Source organism: Caretta caretta, chromosome 6 (assembly GCF_965140235.1).
Source record: "Caretta caretta isolate rCarCar2 chromosome 6, rCarCar1.hap1, whole genome shotgun sequence".
Lineage (NCBI taxonomy): Eukaryota > Metazoa > Chordata > Testudines > Cheloniidae > Caretta > Caretta caretta.
The window spans coordinates 120,294,209-120,318,967 of NC_134211.1; the positions used below are offsets into that span (position 1 = coordinate 120,294,209).

Sequence of the window (24,759 nt, forward strand, 5' to 3'; positions counted from 1 at the left end):
GTGGCTCATTTGAGTTAAAAATCAAGGCAATTACTGCATTCATTTAATTGCCAGTTCAATACAATTTGGGAGCCATGTTTCCTGCAAAATCCTGATTTTTCTTCCAATTGCTCTCACAAATGTGGTTGGAAGACATGGAAGTAGTTTTGCAGCAAGGCAACAGAGCATGAAATAACCCCCCCCCCCCCCGAAAGAGAGCCAATACATTAATTAAGTAGAATGATAAGGAGTAAAAATCACATGCCATTGAAAACTGACGGGAGGTACGACCCATGATTCAGATAACATCTTACATAAGAAGGATTAGACGGAAAGGATGCCAAAAATCGCAGAGAGAACAAATGTTGCTTGAGATGAACCTTGAGTCCCAGACAAAATAAAGGCTGGTTGTTTGCCAGAGCAAAAGGTTGGAAAAACCATGGCTTTGCTATGGCAAAACACAAAAGTCAGCATTTTAGCTGAAACCCCCTTAAAAGTCACACCACATTTCCCTTCCCTGCCCCAATATATTAGGTTTTTTAAATTTTAAAACTGTACTAAAAATAGGAAATTCAACCAATTAGGAGACCTCCATATTAGCTATCTAGCTTAGGGTTTTATACTGCAGCCTATCACTGTAGTGTTGGAGTGCCTTCCATGTAGTCGATAGCAATAGGACTTCATGGAGACGCTGGCTGTTCTCCCTTTCAGGGGTCAAAATTCTGCTGGGGTAGGAGTTTGGGATTGTTTTTGGGGGGGGGGGTGGGGGGGCGGGACTTGTTAAGGTTTTGGAAGTAGAAGAGATTGATTGAATTGGGAGTGTCCCTTATAGTGGAAAGGCTTTTTCAAAGAGGAAGGCTTGGCAATAACTCCTAGAGATGGTCAGATTTTGGCTTCACTGGATCTCCAGAAGCCTGTTCCATGGCTGGATCTCCTTGACAGAGCATGCTTTGCTCCCAGCTCTCCCAAGTTTCATCCTGAGCTTTGAGATCCGCATCGTCCCAGAGAGCTCAGAGGTTCACATATCAAAATTTGGTCTTTGGCATAGCTGGGGCTTGATCTATTAATTGCTTTGAAAGTGAGGATCAGTGTCTTAAATTGGGAACAGACGCTGACTGGGAACCAGTGAAGGGACATGAGCACAGGCCTGCTCCAACCTAAACCATGGAATAGGTGGGTGGTCACATTCTGTACCAGCAAGAGCCTACGCATCATCTTTACATTCAGCTTCAACCACCACCACCACCACCTCAAACCCCCTCCTAGCAACCTGGGAAAAACTAAATACCTTCCCTGGGCCATACTTAACAGGCCATACTTCCCTGCCCACAAGCATCATGTATGCATATAAAACAAAGACAGATTTATTAGGGGACAAAGGCAATCAGAATTCACTAAGACCGGGAAGCAGAAGAACTAGCCCGAGGAAATGCCCCAGCAGAGAATGGGGAGAGAGGTGTATTCAGCTAAGAGGACGTTTCTGAACACAGGCCGAAAGGGAAAGGTTCAGCCATACTCTGTGCCTGAGAAGTTACTCAAGGACAGACCTGTGAGGTGCAGGAAAGCATCCACCATCAATCTCCAAAATACCAGGTGAGTTGGGGTCACTTGTACAGATCAAGGGCTCAGTCCAACACCCTTTAAAGTCAATGGGAATTGGATCCACACCTCTGGTTAGTTGTTTTAGCATGAGAGCTTGGAAACCAGGCTTGGCAGGGTGCAAGCTCTTTATTTTAAATCCCACTCCAGGGGTGCATACTTTTCTGTGCAAGGAAACTAGTGTGTCAACAGTTGATCATGTGTGAACATACATTGTACACTGTCAGGGTAAACAAGGCTATTGCTATGTCCGGAAAATTGTTATGCTTACTTGTGTGATGTGAAATGTGCAATTGGAAGTTTCCACCCCAGCACCTCTCCCTCAGCTAAAGGTGCTTCTGCACCGAATACTGAGAATGGATGGAAGTAGTTTCAATGACTTAATGCTCTGAAACTGTCACCACAAGGATCCCAGGGAGAAACTCCCAGGTTGCAAGTTGAAAGACCATCACACAGTCACCAGAGCTATCTATCAATCAGAGTGATGAAAGGGTGAACAAAGGTTATGTGGAACTGCAATCTGCAAAATCAGTTGAGGAGATGCAGTCTTCCTGAAGTGAATATTGACAGCAGTACACGTCTGTCCTGGGGTCTTTACTGATAAGACATATCCACAGTACAGTGAGCTGCCTTTCAGAGGTGAATGCCGGTGACCCCTCCAAATTTTCATAAGCTCATAACAGGCTGGGTCAAGGGAGCAGTGAGGGTCAGGCAAAGATAGGCAAGCACTAGAGAGGAAAAGTAAGGAATAGCGAGATGAGGAAACCAGAAGAGATCAGGAGAAACTGGAGAGATCTAGATGACATATCAGAGAGGGCCAGAATAGAAACCTTCCATCAGTATTAACCCTAGGTATTTTAGATAAATTTCAGCCCCTACTCTGTGCACCATTCTGTTCCCCTCACCCACTTCCCCCATTTTGGGGCTCATTCTCCTTCCCCTTTTGCCTTCCCTTCCCCCAAGAGTAGGTCTCTCTTTCCTTCTCTCATCCTTTCCCCTCCCCCATCCCAACTGCTTTCTCTGTCCCCCACTGAAGGGCTCACCTCCCATTGCCCCATTTGTGATTTCTCTCTTCTCTGATGGTGCCGATGCTGGTATCACTGTTAAGCAAAAGAGATGTTGTGAGGTAATAGGGGGCAGGGCTGGGTCAGTAAGGAGGAGGGGGAAATCAGGCATTTAAATACTTCAAATCCTCACCCCCTCTGTAGAAATGGAACCCATTTTCCCTGGCATTGGGGCCTGTTTCCATTGACACTGAAAAGAATTTTGTCATTGCCTTCAAGGAGCAACAGGCTTGTCCCAGTGTGGAGGATTCTGTATCCAGTTCCACCCATGTATGGTTTGATATAGCACATGCTTCTTAGGTATGGTGACCAGATAGCAAGTGTGAAAAATCAGGACGGGGAGTAGAGGGTAATAGGTGCCTATATAAGACAATGCCCCAAATATCAGGACTGTCCCTAGAAAATCGGGACATCTGGTCACCCTATTCTAATGTCTCTTCTAGACAACAAGAGTGATGTAGTGGTGGGAGTCTGCTATAGACCACCGGACCAGGGGGATGAGGTGGATGAGGCTTTCTTCCAGCAACTCGCAGAAGCTACTAGATCGCACACCCTGGTTCTCATGGGTGACTTTAATTTTCCTGATATCTGCTGGGAGAGCAATACAGCGGTGCATGGACAATCCAGGAAGTTTTTGGAAAGCGTAGGGGACAATTTCCTGGTGCAAGTGTTAGAGGAGCCAACTAGGGAGGGAGCTTTTCTTGACCTACTGCTCACAAACCGGGAAGAATTAGTGGGGGAAGCAAAAGTGGATGGGAATCTGGGAGGCAGTGACCATGAGTTGGTTGAGTTCAGGATCCTGACACAGGGAAGAAAGGTAAGCAGCAGGATACGGACCCTGGACTTCAGGAAAGCAGACTTCGACTCCCTCAGGGAATGGATGGGTAGGATCCCCTGGGGGACTAACATGAAGGGGAAAGGAGTCCAGGAGAGCTGGCTGTATTTCAAGGAATCCCTGTTGAGGTTACAGGGACAAACCATCCCGATGAGTCGAAAGAATAGTAAATATGGCAGGCGACCAGCTTGGCTTAAAGGTGAAATCCTATCGGATCTTAAACATAAAAAAGAAGCTTACAAGAAGTGGAAGGTGTGGACATATGACCAGGGAAGAGTATAAAAATATTGCTCGGGCATGTAGGAATGAAATCAGGAGGGCCAAATCGCACCTGGAGCTGCTGCTAGCAAGAGATGTCAAGAGTAACAAGAAGGGTTTCTTCAGGTATGTTGGCAACAAGAAGAAAGCCAAGGGAAGTGTGGGCCCCTTACTGAATGAGGGAGGCAACCTAGTGACAGAGGATGTGGAAAAAGCTAATGTACTCAATGCTTTTTTTGCCTCTGTCTTCATGAACAAGGTCAGCTCCCAGACTGCTGCGCTGGGCATCACAGCATGGGGAGTAGATGGCCAGCCCTCTGTGGAGAAAGAGGTGGTTAGGGACTATTTAGAAAAGCTGGACGTGCACAAGTCCATGGGGCCGGACGAGTTGCATCCGAGAGTGCTAAAGGAATTGGCGGCTGTGATTGCAGAGCCATTGGCCATTATCTTTGAAAACTCGTGGCGAACGGGGGAAGTCCCAGATGACTGGAAAAAGGCTAATGTAGTGCCAATCTTTAAAAAAGGGAAGAAGGAGGATTCTGGGAACTACAGGCTAGTCAGCCTCACCTCAGTGCCAAGAAAAATCATGGAGCAGGACCTCAAAGAATCAATCCTGAAGCACTTACATGAGAGGAAAGTGATCAGGAACAGTCAGCATGGATTCACCAAGGGAAGGTCATGTCTGACTAATCTAATCGCCTTCTATGATGAGATTACTGGTTCTGTGGATGAAGGGAAAGCAGTGGATGTATTGTTTCTTGACTTTAGCAAGCTTTTGACACCGTCTCCCACAGTATTCTCGTCAGCAAGTTAAAGAAGTATGGGCTGGATGAATGGACGATAAGGTGGGTAGAAAGTTGGCTAGATTGTCGGGCTCAACGGGTAGTGATCAATGGCTCCATGTCTAGTTGGCAGCCGGTGTCAAGTGGAGTGCCCCAGGGGTCGGTCCTGGGGCCGGTTTTGTTCAATATCTTCATAAATGATCTGGAGGATGGTGTGGATTGCACTCTCAGCAAATTTGCGGATGATACTAAACTAGGAGGAGTGGTAGATACGCTGGAGGGCAGGGATAGGATACAGAGGGACCTAGACAAATTGGAGGATTGGGCCAAAAGAAATCTGATGAGGTTCAATAAGGATAAGTGCAGGGTCCTGCACTTAGGACGGAAGAACCCAATGCACCGCTACAGACTAGGGACTGAATGGCTAGGCAGCAGTTCTGCAGAAAAGGACCTAGGGGTGACAGTGGACAAGAAGCTGGATATGAGTCAGCAGTGTGCCCTTGTTGCCAAGAAGGCCAATGGCATTTTGGGATGTATAAGTAGGGGCATAGCAAGCAGATCGAGGGACGTGATTGTCCCCCTCTGTTCGACATTGGTGAGGCCTCATCTGGAGTACTGTGTCCAGTTTTGGGCCCCACACTACAAGAAGGATGTGGATAAATTGGAGAGAGTCCAGCGAAGGGCAACAAAAATGATTAGGGGTCTGGAACACATGACTTATGAGGAGAGGCTGAGGGAACTGGGATTGTTTAGTCTGCAGAAGAGAAGAATGAGGGGGGATTTGATAGCTGCTTTCAACTACCTGAGAGGTGGTTCCAGAGAGGATGGTTCTAGACTATTCTCAGTGGTAGCAGATGACAGAACGAGGAGTAATGGTCTCAAGTTGCAGTGGGGGAGGTTTAGGTTGGATATTAGGAAAAACTTTTTCACTAAGAGGGTGGTGAAACACTGGAATGCGTTACCTAGGGAGGTGGTAGAATCTCCTTCCTTAGAAGTTTTTAAGGTCAGGCTTGACAAAGCCCTGGCTGGGATGATTTAATTGGGGATTGGTCCTGCTTTGAGCAGGGGGTTGGACTAGATGACCTCCTGAGGTCTCTTCCAACCCTGATATTCTATGATTCTGTGACATGACTTCTAGAGAAAAGAGGGAATTACTGGTTGAGAGAAGGGGGATAATGGTGCTACTTGAATCACTAACAGCTCACACTGGTTCCATTGGAAATCGATCTTGATTACTATGTCTGCCTTAGAGTTGAGTAATAAAAAGGAATACCAGATGGAGTTAAAGTGGCTGTGTCAAAAAGTGACATAACTTTGTGCAGAGACTGGTTTGTTCAACACCCTCATTCACAGATCAGCTGGGATTCAGTTGCACAATGCCACTGCTTTGCCTCTAGATGTCAGTACAGACAAGTAATTGAGAATGAATGTTCTGACATGTAGAATAATTAGACCCCTTTGACTTTTTCTTCTTAAAATTATGCATTACAGTTATTGCTATCTGGTTTTGTAATTAATAAATAGATGGCTTCTGATTAACCCAGAAACAATGTTCAGTTCAGACAAAACCATATGGGATACAAGCACACATGCTTTGCTCTGGCTTTTCAGCATAGAAGAACAAGGATATTTTCCAGCAGCCTTACAGGAAAGTGTTTCTAGGCTTTTATAGTTTCAAGCCCCATTTCCGGCTCCATACATTTCTCCCAACACTCACTCCTATTGTGCCATTTAAGAGATGGAGGATGAGCCCAGGGGATAAAGGATTTTAAAGCACAGGGGGAAATATTCTGGGCCAGATCCTCAGCTGGTGCACAGCAGCATAGCTGCGCCGACAGCAATGTAACAATGCCTATTGTCAGCAGCAGATGAACTGGCCCGCTTCTATATTTACATTTAATCTGGCAAATTTTCACTTTTCATTATTTTTTTTAATGGTAGTGTCAATGTGCATGTTGAAAAGACAAAATCCAAACCTTCCTCTTCCCCCAGGGGTACTGGAATGTGGAGGGGGGGATTATGCCCTTCCTCTGTTTACTGGGGAGACTGATGGGGGGAGAGGAGAGAAGAGCGAGCTGGGGGCAAGATCTTGGGGGGGGGGGTGAGAGGCAGCTTAGGAGCGGGGCCTTGGGATGGAAGGGGTGATGGGAGGGTGGGGCCATGGTTCAGGTGCCAGTGCCCTCCCCCATTTTTAGGGTGTTTCTTCCACCTGTCCTCCCACCCAGTTTTTGGAGACATTCAAAATTCATTCCAAAAAGTTTATGCAAAATGGGGCTCTTGAGATGAAGGAGCCACTGGTCAAATGGTGAGTACTCCTAGCACCAGGTCTCAATTTACTCGTTTACAATGTGGGAACGTCAGTTCTCTACCTGTCAGGAGAGCTAGGAAGTTAAATTAAATTATATTTGTATGTTTACCTACTTTGTAAAAAGCTTTGAGATTTACTGATGAAAAGTGTGTGAAAAGAGCTATATATTTATTATTATAGTAAAAGCTGAGATTTTTATATGAAAAGCTCTGTGAAACTGCAACATGTTATTCTTGGCCCTTTTGGCCCAAGGGTTAGCCTTGCAGGCTTGGTTTCATCAGGATGAGAAATCATGGATACAGCAGAACCTCCGAGTTACAAACACCATAGTTACAAACTGACCAGTCAACCACAAACTGCATTTGGAAGCAAAAGTACACAATCAGGCAGCAACAGAGGGTGTGGGGTGGTGGTGGTGGGAATAAAGCAAATACAGTACAGTACTGTGTTAAACGTAAACTACTAAAAAAATTAAGGTAAAGTTTAAAATTTTTTTGATAAGGTAAAGAAACTGTTTCTGTGCTTGTTTCATTTAAATTCAGATGTTTAAAAGCAACATATTCTTCTTCATAGTAAAGTTTCAAAGCTGTGTTAAGTCAATGTTCAGTTGTAAGCTTTTGAAAGAACCACCACAACATTTTGTTCAGAGTTACAAACATTTCAGAGTTATGAACAACCTCCATTCGAGGCGTTCGTAACTCTGGGGTTCTACTGTATGTCAGATATATCCTTGGTGTCATCTTGTTTGTTTACAAAAAGTCCACAAAGTCCTCTTTCCCTGAGCACAGCAAAAACAAGCAACAGCCTGGCTCAGAAATCTCTAGGTCTGCCACTCCTGTTCTGTGCCCAAGAAGCAGTGTCCCTGTGCTTCCTCTTAGGGTCACACTCACAACTCCTGCTACTGGCTTTCTGCCTTCATCAACCAGCCCCCTCACCCCTGTGTTTGCAACTAGGGAAACCCGCAAGTCTGCATGACTCAGTTCTGACCCGCCATAGAACCTAATGCCATAGGCAGTCCCCCCAAGGGATGCAGCTGTTTCTATTACATAAAAGGGTCTGATTGCTTCTTCTGTTGAGGCTGCAAAAGAGTGCTTGGCACCCATTGGCGTTAAATGTGGTCTGTGATTGGCCTTTGGATCAGACACATCTGCTGTCAGCCATTAGCACCTTTCGGCATAACATTATTATTGGACCTGCTGATATAAGCAGCAAAGCAATTCAGGAAAATCAGAGGCCATTTGCTGAAATTTCACCGCTCCATCGGAGCACTTTTCACTCAAAAGAAATGAACCACAAAACGTTACACATTTGTACTGGTTTATTAAAGTGCTGGTCCAGACCCACCTAAGAGAATTCTGTTTAGCAAGGCTCAGGCTTTCCGACGGCGACGGGACTGGGAGTGTTAGCTACACCACAGCACAAAAGATGAATTGATCCATTTCACCCACAAGTTTTCTGTCACGTCAAGCATTAGTAGCGCCGGATGCTGTCCTAAGAGCACTATTAGCACCAGGATGGAGCTGTTTTTAAGTCCTCTGTGTAAAAGGCCTAATCCTTATATGCCAACGGATCATATCTTCAAATTCCCTCGAGACGCGGGGAAAAGTGGAAATAAAGAGAAAGAAAATCCCTTATTTCATAATGGTGCAAACAGACGTGTCAGGAGCATTACATCAACATGCAGGGGATGTGAAATTTAATACCGTGCCTAATGCATTTAGAGGAGGCAGAATGCAGAGTCTGTACTGCATCTGGGACTAGTACAGGGAGGAAGCTTTCACCACCAAGAAAGAAGGACTTTCTGCTTATTATGGAATTCGAGCTTTTGTTTTCAAAGCCTTCCTGAGAGAGTCTAAAAAGCTAGTGGTTAAAGTGTGTGTTCCTGGACACAGAGCTATTTTTCCAGAAGGATAGGTCCAATTCTTTTGGTTACGACTGTAAACCAGGAGTAACTCTACTGAAATCAGTGGGGGTTCCTGGGTGTTAAACTGAGGGAAGTGAGAGGAGAATCAGGTCCAGTGTGTCTCAAAAGCCCAGGCTACACAAACAAATATATGCAGGCCAAGAGGTATAGCTCCCTGAGCATCGGTGGAGCTGCACTGTGTCACACCAGCTGAGGATTGGGCCTGTCAGTCTCTCAAAGCACAGTGGTATCTTTGCAGACAGGAAGCCCGACATCTTCTGGCATTGTGTCTGTCAGGCCAAAGATGGAACGTCAGTGAAGCTGAAGGCAGGTTAGGATTTAGCAGAGACGTGGCTCGGATTCAGATGCTAGACAAAGTGCTGACTTTTTTCCACGTTGCAAATGATCCATGTATGATGCATGAAGCTATCACCAGGCACAGATGGGCTGGGAGTAGAAGTGTTAGTCGGCAGTGACATCAGCCCAGCTCTGGTGGAAAGAACTCAGCAACTCGTTTGCATATTTGACAGAATCTGCATATAATATGCATTAGAGACAGGCCATGATTGAAAGGCCCAACCTGCTCAGCTGCCACTACAATAGCCAGATGTGGCCAAGTAACACGGCCATCCTAGTTTCTAAAAGCTGCAGGCTGGGAGCATGGCGTGCAGAGATCCAGTAGGACGACTGGGCGTTGATCAGGGACTGCCTCCTGCAGAGTTCAGAAGCAGTGTCATAGCTGTGCTGAGGACTTTGATCCAAAGCCCAGTGAAACCAATAGGAATCTTTTCATTGACTGGAATGGGCTCTGGATCAGGCCCTGGTACTCTAACACTCTTGATCTGATTCTGCATTTGCATGCTGGGTTGAGAGGGGTGGAATTCCACTGGCTGCCGTGGAGTTGCTCCTGGCTTACACAGGTGTAAACTAGAGGAGTATTAAGCCCACCAAATTCAGCGATTAGCACATGGCATGGGCTGGAGAAGGATCAGGGGGGTCTCATCCAGCACTGTGTTATAAGAGGGCATTAGCAGATACACCATCCGTTCAGGACACGGATTCATTTTGAATGGCAGCAGGGCTTAAATTAAGCCAGAGCTGTCCGGAGTGGAGCTCTGGTAAATATTTTCAAAGCAGAAGCCCTGAGCCCCGGTGGCGCACTCCTTTCCCCCCACCGCCTCGGGGCAGAAGCCCCGAGCCCTGGCAGCCCACCCCCACAGAAACCCTAATCCCCGGGGGCTTACCCCCCCAGCTCATCTCTCCCACCCCCACCCTGCAGGGCTAAAGCCCTGAGACCCCCAGCCCTGCAGCTGAAGCCCAGAGCTCTGAATGCGGAAGATGTTGGAGGCTCCGGGAAATAATCTCTGAGAATTTAAGCCCCGAGGGGCAGCATTCAAAAGAGAGTAAATTCCACTCATTGAGAATCAGTCATCCTCCTGGCCCTCTGGATGATCCATTGCAGGAGCAGATGTACACTGTAAAAACACTCAATCTGCAACCAGGATATTAAGAGGAATCGTTATGTTTCTTACAAAGCCTGCATGCAGAAGAACAGGTCTCTCTTGGAGTACATGCTCGCTATGTTTCTTGCAGAGCACCATGCACCAGTCTTTGTCAAATTTGACCAGAGTTGCCTGCTCCATCCCTAATATGGTGCAAGACCCTTTGCTGTCCCTGCTGACCCTTGAATAAACGTAGAACCTAACTGAATTAGCCTGGATAGCCACTGTCCCACTGTGAGGCAATGAGGAAAGGCAGAGTGGGCTCAGTACAATTAGCAATACTGCAGGCAGGTCTCAGGCTGTGGGTAGGGTTGCCAACTTTCTACTGACACAAAACCAAACCCCTTGCCCCAAGGCCGTGCCCCTCCTCTGAGGCCCCGCCCCTGCTCACTCTATCCCCCCTCCCTCTGTCACTCGCTCTCCCCCCCCTCACTCATTTTCACTGGGTTGGCTCATGTGGTTGGGGTCTGGGAGGGGGTGAGGGCTGGAGCCAGAAAAGCCCATCAAGTGTACGAACAGGAACAAATGGAAGCTCACCTGAGCACCTGCCACTCAAGGCTCTTTGATTGCTTCCACCCTCTTCTCCTATCCTAGCCAATTTGTATTCGATACAGGTTCGAACTCCGCGCTCATCACCGGAGTCTCTCCTCAGACTAAGCTCCACCACCGTTCTTTTCCCACTGGCAGGAAAAGACCATCTGCAATTTGCCAATCCCGTCTTTGGTTGCCCATGTTTGAAGAAGGCGAGGAAAAGGTGGCTCCAAACCCTCTTTCTACCTTCCTCAATCCTGGGGCTGCATAGGGGGCAGACCAGCCCCCAGCCAAACTTAGAATAACCTAAGTGTTGCTGTATCTTCCTCTGACCTGTAGGGCCAGGCAATTATGCCAGTAAGCCAGGCTGTGCTCTCTGATGCTGCCCCCTCCACTCCTGACATGTGCCCTCCCAGCCCTATAACAGGGAGGACCAGGAGTGGCCTGCGTAGAATTAGCTATTCTTACCTTTACTCCAAGCCAAGGATGGCCTCTTGCCAGTGGCATCCTTTGCTGATCATTGAAGGCAGCTTTAAAATCAGTGTGCCATGCCAGTGACACAGCGTGACCTTAGCACGGGCCAGAATCCGGCCCAAGTCTGCCTAACTGTGAGCATTGACAACGCAGTCATCACTCTAGTTATCTTGGGCATTTTAAAGCAGCTCAGCACATCCTATGTAGGAGGTCGGAGCTAACCAATAATACTGGATGCATTCTTCCCTATTGCTTTCATGGAACGATAACCTTCAACAGGAAGCAGCAACAGGCTATACTCCAATGCCAGGCCGGAACGTCACTGCTAAGGATTCATTATGCTTATTTAATCTCTTGTATCTCTGGTATCATATGCCCCCCATCACCCTAGTATCTATGTCTCACCATCTTTGAATGAATTTATCCTCACAACACCCTAGTGATCTATGTGCCGTATGACACGATGCAATTTCAAGTGTATTTAGTGTTGGCTTACTTGAAGGGAACTAGATTTGAGGACAACACATCAGCGTTAGTTACACAAAGGCACGCTCCCCTCACAAAGCCTGGCCTAATCATGCCACACTAAACATGTGAACAGCCTCTCTTTGGCCCTGGATGGCCTTTGTGCAGGGGTAAAGCGATTTTATGTACTGTTAGGTTAAACGTAGAGAGCCACTACAATAGACAAAGTTATTGGCTATAAGGGTAAGCAAATGTGGGCATAGTCTAGCTATCTTCGGTATTGACATGCCCCCCATGACAGCAGTATCCAAGCAACTTGCAATTTTTAATGTGTTTTTCCTCATACCATCCCTGGCGAGGCAGGGAAATGCTATTATCCCCATTTTACATGGGGGAAACCGAGGCGCCAAAAGGCTAAATGACCCTGCCCAAGAAGTCTGCTGCAGAGCACACACTTGAACCCACATGCCCCTAACCACTGGGCCCTCCTCCCTCTAAATGGCTACACTGTTTTCTCTGACTTATTCACCGTCTCGGTCATTTAAGCTGAAGAGAGGACGCTCTGCTCTGACTTGCCACCCTCAGAAACGGGGAGAAAAATGGAAGCTGGATCCCAGCCACCCCTAGCTTTGGTTTCGTAAAAACCAGACCTTGACCCCACCCCCACTGCAAGATTTTGCTAAACCAAAATGCAGCCTCCGCAGCCCATTTCTAATGCAAACATTCTCCCCTGGAGAGAACACGTTTGTTTCCTGCAGCATTGAAGTGTACGGCCTCTTCCTCCCTGGTGCTGCAGCTGCGGTGCGCACAGGCCCACGCAGCCCCGCCAGTATTTTTACAGGCAGCGGGGTTAGGAATATAATGGCGATATTTTATGAATGCTGCCCAGAGCAACATTGCCACTGGGGGTGGACCGTAAAGCTGAGATGAAATGGATCAGAAAGGAGCAGATGGTAAAATGATTAAGATTCCATTTCAGCATGGAAAGAAAAAGACACACACACACACCCCTACCTTCATTTCCACCACAGCTCTCTGGAGCTCTGCCACAATGTGCCTGTTCCTCTGTTCATTTCCACAGCTACAGACTCCCAGGCTGGGAGACAAGCAAAAAAAAAAACCCTGCTCCGGGTCACAGCTTAGGGAAGGGAAAACAAAGCTGGCTTGCTACAAAGCAGAGCAAGCTGCATGCCTCGGACGTAGGCGCTGCAGAGCAAGGCCCTTGCAGGAGCCTGCCTCACAGAGCTATGGCTCGGGAGAGTCAGGGTATGAAGGGCTACCAGCCCCTGAAATGCCAGCATTGAGGCTTGTCCCCTAGCACAGGCTGAGCACCAAGGCAGGTCGGGTAAATCAATGCAGGGAGGGGGAAACCAGTCAACTGGGAGAAGCCAAATTGCAAAGGGCCGTTCACAACCTCTCCTGGGCTTCCAAACTGCAGCTCCATTAGACAAGCATGACAGCCCAGCTGAGCTATGGGGGCACTCAGACTGCATCTCTGTCCAGGGGGGAGGGGGGCTGCCCTGGGACTCCCAACCATAGAGACATCAAGGAGTCCCCTCGAACTATGGAGTTTAGCTCCCAATTTTCCTACAGACAGATGCCATTAGAGCACTGGACACTGTGATGGATAGAGTGGCGCTATGTAGGAAGTCACTCTAGCCATATCTCTATGGCCACAGGGGGCTGGGGGCCATGCTGTAGGGTATCTGTGGTCAGGGAAAACTCAAGGAAGGGTGAGCCAGTTAGAGGGATGGGGTATGGGGCAACTCCAGGAGAGAAACCAGAGAGAAAGAGGGGAAGAATAGGAGAAATCTCTGGGGCACAGACAGAGAGAGGATAAATGCCTTGACTTATTTGCAGGGGGTTGGACTAGATGACCTCCTGAGGTCTCTTCCAAACCTAAAATTCTATGAGTCTATTCTAAATATGCACATGAGTGCATTATATCATTTGCACAAACTCTAGAGTTTTGGCCCTACAGGCATGCTAAGGGTGATGTCGTGTTTCTGGATCCTGAACTCCCCCTCATTCTGGGCCAGCCTGGAGCAGTACAGCCCAAAGAAATCCCAGAGACAAGTCAGACTTGTCCGCAGGCTCTGAGGCTTAATTGCAGCCCCTCCAAGCAGGCATCAGGTTCTCCAAACACGCACATCCCAGAACCGATCACTGGCCATTTGAAGAATTCCAATGTCACCCAAGGAAAGAGCATGTGATGAGGCACTGAAATAATTTGATAGCTACATCTGTAAACTGACAAGGGGGTGCAAGAAGTTCAAGGCCAAACATAGAAGCAAATGCAGAAAGTCATTTAGTCTCACACAAAAGGGGCACTAAACACAAGAGCACATTGGCTAAGCTGTAAAGAAAGAACTCCAAGTGATCCCTGAATTAGGACGTTTTCCAGCTGATAGCCAGGAAACTAGGGTGGACTCAGTCAAAATACAAAAACAAGGCTCTTCTTCACAAGGAAATTCATGCCAGGGGCCACAGGGAGCAGGCAAAGTGGCACAGGAAGGGTCTAACCTACTCAGAATGTCTAGGAAGAATAATTAAAATAAAAAAGGAGAAGGAAACGTTAATACGAGCCACCCCAAACTGGCCAAGGCGGCACTGCCTCTCGGGCCCAAGTGGAGCTCCGATCTACCTTCCCAGCACACAGGGTCTCCTGTCACAGGATCTTTACTTGCATCTGACAGCTTGGCAACTGAAAGGCAAGGCCTAATCAAGATGGGATATTTTGCCAAGGTTACAAATTCTCCTGGAATGTCGCAGGCCTTCCATTATTTCAGTATATGAAAAGATATGGATCAGATTCTCATTGTTGTTAGGACACAGATCAACCCCAGGAAGTCAGGCATTCCAGCTCTATGATTTCTTCCAAGTTGGCCTAGACTTGGGTCCAAGACCTCCACTATCCTGTTTCAGCTCTGTGTAGCATTATAAAACAAGGTTATCCAAATCTCTGGTAGATCATCCAGCAATATCTCTAACTTCCTTAGTGTAGTACATCTAACCACTCCTTATTCACCGGGAGTTTGATTTAAAAAAAAAAAAAAATCACAATGCTGAACGTAAAACACATGTCAAAGCTGCGTATCATTTCTGTAGCATGACCGTTTTGCTTTTGAAAGCAGTCATGAATATTAATTTCCTCTCTGTGACTAATTTATTTTGTTTGGGTCCTTTATTACTGCGCTGAACTCAAGCACTTAGCACTGTAGTATTGATTTTCAAGTGAACCCATACAGCACAACAGACAAGCCCACAGCATTGGCCATGGCTTTAGATCTAATTGAAAAGGAAGTTTTCTATCCCCAGCCATTGGCTGTAGAGATCACAAAGAGTTTTCAAATCCCTGTTTAAACTGATTAAGGCAATGCGTGTACTACATTAGCACAAAGATCAGATGGCAGATTTGGTCCGTTCTTCTTATGTAGCTGTAAAACCCATAATGGCCTTGAGCATTTGGGAAATGTGAACTGAGAGAACACTAGGGATTTTGAGAGGACGTGGATGGGGTACTTACTGTCTGGAAGAGTGAGTCCAGAAAATTTCCCCACTCAAACAGTCTGATGCTAGATCTTATCTCCCTATGACAAACAGAACCCAGCAGAAGCACTCTCTTGCTTTTCCAAAAAGCTCCCATTTGTCTACATCATCTCACATTTATTTTTAGCTTTGTGTATTTGGTTAGCAAGGTCAGTGGTGACCAGGCTTAAACATGTTTCAAGCAAATGTTACCCAGATCTGCCAGCGATCTGACTTGCCTTTGGCTATGGAGAGCCTGACGTAGCGTAATAGTCTCTCCCACGATTAGTTATGTTAGCATTTTATGTGAAGAGTTCAAACGATGATGTAACCTAATTTGCTGCGATATATTTTGGGGGCACAAAGAATGTAAAAACAATAATTTTCAATAGGTTGATCCAAAACCATTTGATGAAACTATTTGCCGGCTGAGGCAGCCCATTGCCTTCTCCATTAATTCTGCAATCGGGATTTTATTTACAAAGTTCAGGGCCAAAAAAATAATCTTACTTTTCAGTTCTAAAAAAAAAAAAAAAGATACAGCATTGCAAAGCATTTCTCTGAAACACTGAATCACCAAGTGACTGATTTTTGGAGTACCAAACCCTATCTGCTCCCACTGATTTTGGCCTCTTCTCCATTAGAAAAGGTTTGCCTGTTCAGCTACACCAGCAAATCCTTTTAATGTAGAGGCACCTTATGCTGACCAAAAAAGTGCTTTTGCTGTTATCACTTATACCAGTTCCCTAGTGAAATAAGCTACACCAGCACAAGCACTTTTATGTCAGTTAACCCCCCCCCCCCCCCGGGGCTTTTCTTGATATAAACTGATGCAAAACAATCACCTCTTTAACCAGCACTGCTCTAGCAGCAAAAGTTCCCAGCGTACACCTGATTCGACTGCAGCTGAGGATGCTCAGCATTTCTGAAAAGCCCAAACTACTCAGAAGCCGCTAAAATCGAATGCAGCTTTTGTTTACGCCCATAGTATCGAAAGCTCCTACAAGCTTCATTAGCGCAGAGTCCACGCTCACTGCAGTACAGCCGACAGCATAAGTCCAACAGACTAAATACTGGAAAAAACAGTGTTCATGAACTTTCACTTGAATTCTGAATGGTTCTGAGGTTCAACCATTGTTTGTACCGCCTTTACTATTTGCTAATATGCATATAAATGGAATTTTACGAGGTGTCAATGCTTGGAGAATGGCTGCCCACGGTGCAAATATATTAATTTTGCATGCAAACAGGACACCCATGTGTGATCTATGGTACTTGCTAATCATATTCGTAATTTACTATTGGTCATTTGTTATTCTCCTCTTAAAAGTTTCAGGCACCAATCAGAAAGCAGAACCTGAGACATGTGACCTAAATTATGATGAGTCCACACACTGCAAATAGTAAAAGATCAACCCACACAGTGAAAAGCTATTCTTCCAAACTGTTCAGTAAATACAGAGTCACAGAAATCAGGATTAGTCTGAATGGTCTGGGAACAGAAAAAAAAATGAATAAAATCATCAGATAATTTGACTAGCTCTAATCACAGCAAATCCCTGTATCTGTGGAAAGATGAAATACATATAAAGCCTTCAAGGTCACAGCTTCCTGAGTCTTTAAATCTACATTACTGAAGGCAGGAGGACAGGGTGTAGGTAACACATACCAACCATCACTTTTAAATATCTTTAAACAGGGATCAGCCAGACCTAATGGAAAGGTGACCAGGAGCAACCAGGCTCTAGAAAGACTTATAGTAGACAGAAAGACAGTGGAGCAAATATAGAACGACTGAAGTGATACAGGATCCAATTTTCAAACATGGGCACTTCAATTGGAGATTCAAAACCCAGAAGGCAAAGAAAAACAACCCAATGTATTATTTTTCAAAACTTATGATTTTTAAAGGCAATCTCATGATCTGCAGGGCCTGACTCATGATCTTTGCATGCTTGGGGTTGGCAATATTTCAGTTTTGTCCTTTTAGCGCTGATTAATGAAGGTGATATTATAACGTTATGCTTGAATAGTGATGCTGTTGCTAGTAAAATACTAGTTAGGCCAAGCAAAGACAAAGACCTATCCCAAAACTTGGGATTTTGATGTACTGAGGGTGTCTTTCTCTGAGCAGATGGTCAGGACAGATACACCGCAGAAGTTCAGATGCCTGTGTGAACTTCTGAAACTTAGCAGTTTGACCTTCACTACTTCAGTTACTGTCATCATGTAACAGTCAGGAACTGGAGGGAATCTGTCCTGTGCTGGGCTGTGTGCCCTGCAATTTTGTCTACTAGAGATGTTGTTGTGGCTTTTGTTGTTGTGGCTTTTAGCAGCACAGGCAACTTTTGTAAACAGATTCGAAAATTCCCTTTATCATTTTGCTTTATTTCCTGTATGGGAAATATGGGCATCAGTATCACAAGTGCCTATGTTACATCACAATCATCAGGAGACCTCCTTTTGGCAGACTCATTGTTAAACGCACCCACTAAATCACTGCCTCACAATTGCTGCCATCCACATTAGAACTGATCATTTCTTTCATTTTACGTATCTATATTTCAATCGTAATTGAGCCCCTTTTCCCCAGGCCTTATTTAATGCACATCATCCCTTGACTGAACTTTTCTCTGTCTTCTCATTGTTGGGTCTGAGTCCTTCATAGAATCATAGAAAATTAGGGTTGGAAGAGGCTTCAAGAGGTCATCTAGTCCAACCCACGGCTCAAAGCAGGACCAATCCCCAACTAAATTATCCTAGCCAGGGCTTTGTCAAGCCTGACCTTAAAAACCTCTAAGGATGGAGAGTCCACCGCCTCCCTAGGTAACCCATTCCAGTGCTTCACCACCCTCCTAGTGAAATAGTTTTTCCTAATATCCAACCTAAACCTCCCCCACTGCAACATGAGACCATTACTCCTCGTTCTGTCATCTGCTACCACTGAGAACAGTCTAGCTCCATCCTCTTTGGAACCCCCTTTCAGGTAGTTGAAGGCTGCTATTAAATCCCCCCTCACTCTTCTCTTCTGCAGACTAAATAACCCCAGTTCCCTCTCCTCATAAGTCACGTGCTCCAGCCCCCTAATAATTTTCGTTGCCCTCCACTGGACTCTCTCCAATTTGTCCACATCCTTTCTGTAGTGGGGGCCCCAAAACTGGATGCAGTACTCCAGACGTAGCCTCACTAGTGCCGAACATGAAAGGATTGAATACCTCTGTGATGCAAGGACGGTATTATCTCCATGTTAGAAGATGGGGAACAGAAGCACAGAAAGGATCCAGTTCTCCGGGGTAGTGCTCTAGTTCCTTACCCACAGGAGTGCTGGAACAATGTTGATAGTGGAGGTGCCAGTGATGGAAACCATATGTTGGTGTTTGTTACTACTTCAGGCCAGGGGGTGCAGCAGCACCCCCATCACCCCTAGTTCCAGCACCACGGCTTAACCATGTCACCAGCCTTTCTCTTCCTACAATCCTTGCCTCATTTCGCACACACCTTCCAAATTGGGCAACAAATGAGACAGGGGTCCTACAAACAACAGCCTCCTTCTCTACACAATCCAATGTGGTGTTCAGTGATCACGGTGCTTGCAAGAGACTTCCGCATTCTGTGGCTGGTCCCCCCGCGAAGCTCGGCCCTTAAAGACACATCCCCTAATACCACAACCAGAGCCAGCGCTACAAGCCACATTCTTTCTCTCTCTCTCTCTCTTCAAAATTGCTGCTCCCGTCCCCTAAATTCAGGGCCGTCCCTAGGGCGGGTGCAGGGCCCAGGACAAATCAGCCTCCCTGCTAGTCTCCTTGCTGTCCACCTGGCATGCCTGCCTGGCCACCACTCACCTCCTCACCTTCCCCACTCCCACCCACTCCCCTGCCGCTCTCCTTCTCACCATCCACCTGCCCACCTGCCGCTCGCCTCCCCGTTCGCCTCCTCACCTGAATATTGGGACAAATGCGGTCCTGATCGTACATAGGCTGGGATGCGGGACAAAGGGCTAAATATCAGGACCATCCCAATTTTATCAAAGTGCGGGGCCCCCCAAAGCACAGGGCCCAGGGCAGTTGCTCCGATTCGCCGTACCCAAGGGACAGCTCTGCCTAAACGAATAACTTTTATTCTAAAGCAAGCAACTTTGTACCATCCTCAGTGTCTGATCCCAAAAGTGGTGACTAGATGAAGCAATGGTTTTTAGTTGACCAACCCCCGCCCACAACCCCACAAAAAACCACATGCTTCTACGCAATTAATAAGAAATACATGTACTTGACTTTTAGTTACAGACGGTACTTGAGCCATCAGAAAAGAGTAAGGACTTCATTTCACACTCAGATCATCAGTCATATCTATTAGTGGTAGGAATCTCCTTCCTTAGATATTTTTAAGGTCAGGCTTGACAAAACCCTGGCTGGGATGATTTAATTGGGGACTGGTCCTGCTTTGAGCAGGGGATTGGACTAGATGACCTCCTGAGGTCCCTTCCAACCCTGATATTCTATGATTCTATGAAATTGGCAGGCAGTTGAAAGATTGCTGGTTTTGTGGAATTACTAACATGATAGCCTGTTACTCACATCCCCAGAGAAATCATAATAAGAGACACAGACTTTACCACCTTCAGGCAGGAAATTGCTGCCTTTCTAATGCTTCCTAATTGCTTCACATAAAATTGCTTTGATTTCTTGGCACCGAAACAGTATTTTCAACCTGAATTATTACAGAAAACTTTCCTTTCACCTACTGAGAGCCCAAATTATTCAACATTTGCACCAAAAGGTCTCTCTGAGTACAGTGGAGAATGGAGTGCCATTCGTCTCCAGGTAAATGATATTACAATGCTCATTATGGTGGGACCAATAATAACTTGATGGACCTGCCCCAGTTGACATTAAAATGCTGAGCTCATTCTATACTTGCAGAAAGCTAATTGTTTTATGACTGTAGGTGCAGCAATCATTCTCGTTAGAACTGACTTGTCCACATCAGCCTTTACAGCAGGAAAGAAATTTCTACTTGATAGGGAATAATTCAAGAAACCTTCCACAGCTACAATGTAACCAAGATTGTTTAAATTATAGCCTTTAAAATGGAACTTGAATCTAAATACATCATCATCAATAAGCTACGGTACTTAAATTGGATAGGATAGAATTGAACTGTATTTTACAGCCACATATTTGCTTCACATTTTGCTTCTTCAGCTACTTCTAAGTGATTCTACAGCTAAACCAGCCCTAAAACTTCTTTTCCTGAATCTTTTTCTGAAATACTCTTCCTGAAACCATAAAACACAACTGTTCTGGTAAGTAATGTTTCATAATCCACAGTCCCTTCTGAGGATTATGAACCACTACAATCCAAGTCTCAGAAGTTCTTTCTCAGCATTAAATCTACATAGGGGAAGGATGTCCTGTGGTCAAGACACTGGAACGGGAATCAAGGGTTGACTACTTACATGAGTGAAGTTACACAAGAGCATAAGGGTGGGATTTGCAAATATGTTCAGTATTGGTGTAGCTCTGACTCTCCTCGCAGCCAATGGGAATTCTCTTTAATCAATCGCTTTCTGGGCTCATTTGGTAGAGAAGCTTTTTCCAAAATTGCATGACAAATTTTGTCCCTTGTGAAGTGAAACAGTCGGGGCCAGAGGCGCCGACTCCATGGGCACTCCGGGGTTGGAGCACCCACAGAAGAAAAAAAGAAGTGGGTGCTCAGCACCCACCAGCCACCCGCCGATCAGCTGTTTGGCGGCGGGTGGGAGGTGTTGGGGGAGGGGGTGGAATGGAGGTGGGAAGAGGCGGAGCAAAGGCAAGGCACTGGGGAGATGGGGCGGAGCACCCCCTCCAGAAAAATGAAAGTTGGTGCCTGTGGTCAGGGCTTCCTTCCTCTGCTTGACATGCAAGAGTCAGGAACATGTGCACCATCCTACAATTTGGCTCTGAGGAATATCAGCCGACGAAGTCGTTGAGGCAGTGGCCTCTCCTTAGAAAATAGCTGAAGTATCGAAATGTGAAGCAAATATGTTGATATAAAATAAGTTCCATTCTATTGTATCCAACTTAAATTGTTTCCTAGCAATTAACTAACTTCTGGATGGACTGGTGGTGGTTTTGTTTTGTTTTTTAAAAGCCACATCACCTTTTGTTTTTACAGAAAAATACTCCAAGGGTTACTTCTTAAAAAGTATACGGATTTGCTCATGTAACTTGTTCGAAAAGAAATGGCCTTCCTATGTTCAGAGTCCGAGAGCTATGCTACATACTCACTAAAACCTTATGGTGATGTATGGATATAAATAATTTGTGTGTATTTGTGAACCAAGTACAAGCACACACACACACACAAATGATCATGAACACCCTGCCTGTTGCCCTGCTTACACTGCCCCCTCTAGTAATAAACTAGAGAACAATTCTAGAGCAGTAATGGCATTAAGGAAACGTATTCAGAGTCGTCTAACTAAGACCTTGTCTCACTTGATATAAATGCAGGAAATCACAACCAAAGATGTGATAGGGGATCAGTGGGGGAAGAACCCTAGATTTCTTCATGTTAGGGTAAATTTTCAAAGTGTTAAGCAGGAAATGCACAGACAGAAAGCATGCCAGTCTTTGCAGGACCTGGGCAATGTTTTGGAAAACATGCCTGTACTATATTATCTAAAGCAAAAGAAAATGAAATTAAGGGCCAGGTCTTCAGCTGGCATACACTAGTGAACCTCCATTGAAGTCAATGGAGCTATGCTGATCTACCTCAGCTGAGGATCTGGACACTTATCTCTAAAGAAAATGAAATCTGAACAAGAGAATTATCACCTAGTAATCCCAATTCTGATTTAAAGCCTGGACAAAGTTAAAGAAATTCCTTTATGGCAAGATTGTCCTTCATTGAGCCATGGTCTTGGCACAATAAAATGAGAGCACTAAAGAAGTCACCATTATAAAGTCAGACTCCCTCACTCCTATGTTTGGACCCCTTTGGATGCTCATTGTGGTGCCCAGTGATTTAACAGTGAAACTTCCATTCATGGTCGAACAAGTCTCCTGACCAGACCCCACAATCTGTGCATGTTGAGTTTCAACTGAATCATGTTTTTATACATGTGTTATAGGCTCTCGGAAATGGGGATTTGTTAAGGAAATGCTGACTTTGAAGTTCCTGTAGGCGCTGTCTTTAAAGAGAGTGTTAAAATGGGATTGCCTCATTTTTAAAATATATTCCCTCTGATTAGCAGGATTTAGAATTCCCTCTAATCTTGTTTCCTTTGAATTAGTGCTTAAATGACATTAATTGAATACAGTTCAGGAACCCAAATCGGGGAGCAGAGATGGTGTGGAAGTTGAGAGAGAGGGAGAGAGAGAGAAAAAAAAAGTAATGGAAAAGCAATGGTAAGGTTTGATAAAACAGAAATTATCCTTTGTAAGCATATGGAGCCCAAGTTGCAAAGTTTGGCTCCAAATCTGTATCGAGAGCAAAATGTCCCCTGAGTTGAGAAGATGTTTCAGTTTTGACCCTCAGCTCTAATGGAAATTGCCCCAGATTCTTCTTCCAATAGCTGAGAGTTGAGAACAACAGCTCTTGAGCTATTGCTAAGGAGGTGGAAAGGTAAAACCAACAAAACCAAACATTAACTAACTTTCTGAATGCTAACACATAGAAATCTTATTCTAACATGTACTGACTTATTTTCTAGACTGTGTCATAAGATGACCCATTAGCTTGTTATGTATATATCAACCCCATCCCTTCACAATAAACATTGGCATCTTTCTGATCTTTTCTCCTCTTCATCTCACTTCCTTGACCCTTTACCAGTCTTGTAAGCACTTGATGAAAGACATACATGGTTCATGGCAGGAACGGAAACTTTAAGTTTTGCTTTCAAGCTTCAGAATATTCCCCAAAGATCTCATATCCCTCTCCAGGAAATCCCTTTAAAAACAATCTCTAGTGGGTAATAAAGGAGTCAAACCATCACACATCCGATCTCAAATTTCTGCTAGTAGTTAATGACTGGATCAAATATCTGAGAGGAGGGTAACTTTTATCATCTCTAGATAAATGCGAAGAAGACTGGATATTTCCAGTTTAGAGCCACCTTAATAAAAATATCAATTAGACTGCATTTTAACAGTCTGCTTTTCATTCCCTCTTCAGCTGTTTCCCGCCTCCCCAACTACTGCTAATATGTTCTTTCATGACAATTAGTGCACTATCACTAGAGTTGAGGTTGTCTCAAACACTTAAGTTACAAAAAATAGGCCTGGTCTACGCTACAGAGTTAGGCTGACACAAGGCAGTTTACACTGACCTCAGTATGTTAGTGTAGACACTAAAAATTTTATTCCTGCCGACGTAACTGCTTGGCTATGCCAAGTTAACTCCACCTCCACGAGAGGCATAGGGTTTAGGTCAATGTAGTTAGGGCGATGCAGTGTCAGTGTAGACACTGCATTACTTTAGGGTTGCCAATTATCTAATCACACAAACCCAAACCCCCTTGCCCTGCTCCCTTCCCTGAGGCCCCTCCCCTTCCCCCAAGGTCCCACCCCACTCACTCCATCCCCTCTCCCTCTGTCGCTCAATCTCTCCCACCCTCACTCACTTTCACTGGGCTGGGGCAGGAGGTTGGGGTGCTGGAGGGGGTGCAGGCTCTGGGCTGGGGCCAGGGGGTTCAGAGCGTGGGAGAGGGATCCGGACTAAGCCTGGGGCAGGGAATTTAGGGGCAGGAGGGGGTGCGGGGTGCAGACTCTGGGAGGGAGTTTGGGTGTGGGAGGGGGCTCCAGGCTGGGGAAGGGGTGCAGGTGGGGGTGTGGGGTGCAGGCTCTGGGAGGGAATATGGGTGTGGGAGGGGGCTGAGGGCTGGGGCCGGGGGTTGGGGTGCAGGAGGAGGTGCAGGGGTGCAGGAGGGGGTGCAGGCTTTGGGAGGGAGTTTGGGTGCAGGAGGGGCTCAGGGCTGGGGCAGGGGGTTGGGGTGCAGGAGGGGGTGAGGGGTGTGGGCTCCATCCAGGAGGCGCTTACCTCGGGCGGTTCCCGGGTGGCATCCCAGCCACACTAAGGCAAGCTCCCTGCCTGTCCTGGCCCCATATGCAGTTGGCTTTGAAATAGCTGGGATGGATCCCACACAGTACCAGGACACATCTGTTGATTTATGCTTTTTTTTACCTATGGTAGAAGAGGTAGTGAAATAGCCAGTAGAGGTAAAGTTGCTATCTTCTTTTCATTCCCCTGCAGTGTTAGGCAGAGGGGACCCCGTGGAACAGTTTGCTTATGTGCACTGGGATGTCCCGTGCATCCTCCATGTAGATAGAGGAAACTTTTCTGGAGGTACTCTGCAATCCTCTGCTGACGGTTTCTGGGGAGGGCTGCCTTATTTCATCCTCCACGGTAGGACACTTTCTCATGCCACTCAGCAATTACTTCAGCAGGCACCATTGCAGCCCACACAGGCTAGCAGCATACAGGCCTGGTCTGCAGCTAGATGCCTGCAGGAGCTGTTCCCTTTCAGCCTCCGTTACCCGCAGGAATGAG

At 46.0% G+C, this 24,759-nt stretch overlaps 1 long non-coding RNA gene across 2 annotated transcripts in view; it reads right to left on the bottom strand.

Moving 5' to 3' along the window:
* The window catches only part of LOC125637526 (uncharacterized), a 32,761-nt gene extending 19,828 nt beyond the window's left edge, over positions 1 to 12,933 (bottom strand). For both annotated transcript variants that reach the window (XR_012669106.1, XR_012669105.1), the window contains exon 1: positions 12,715 to 12,933. This is a non-coding gene — a long non-coding RNA (uncharacterized LOC125637526). The remainder of the gene's footprint in view (positions 1 to 12,714) is intronic.
* Positions 12,934 to 24,759: the final 11,826 nt, after the last annotated feature.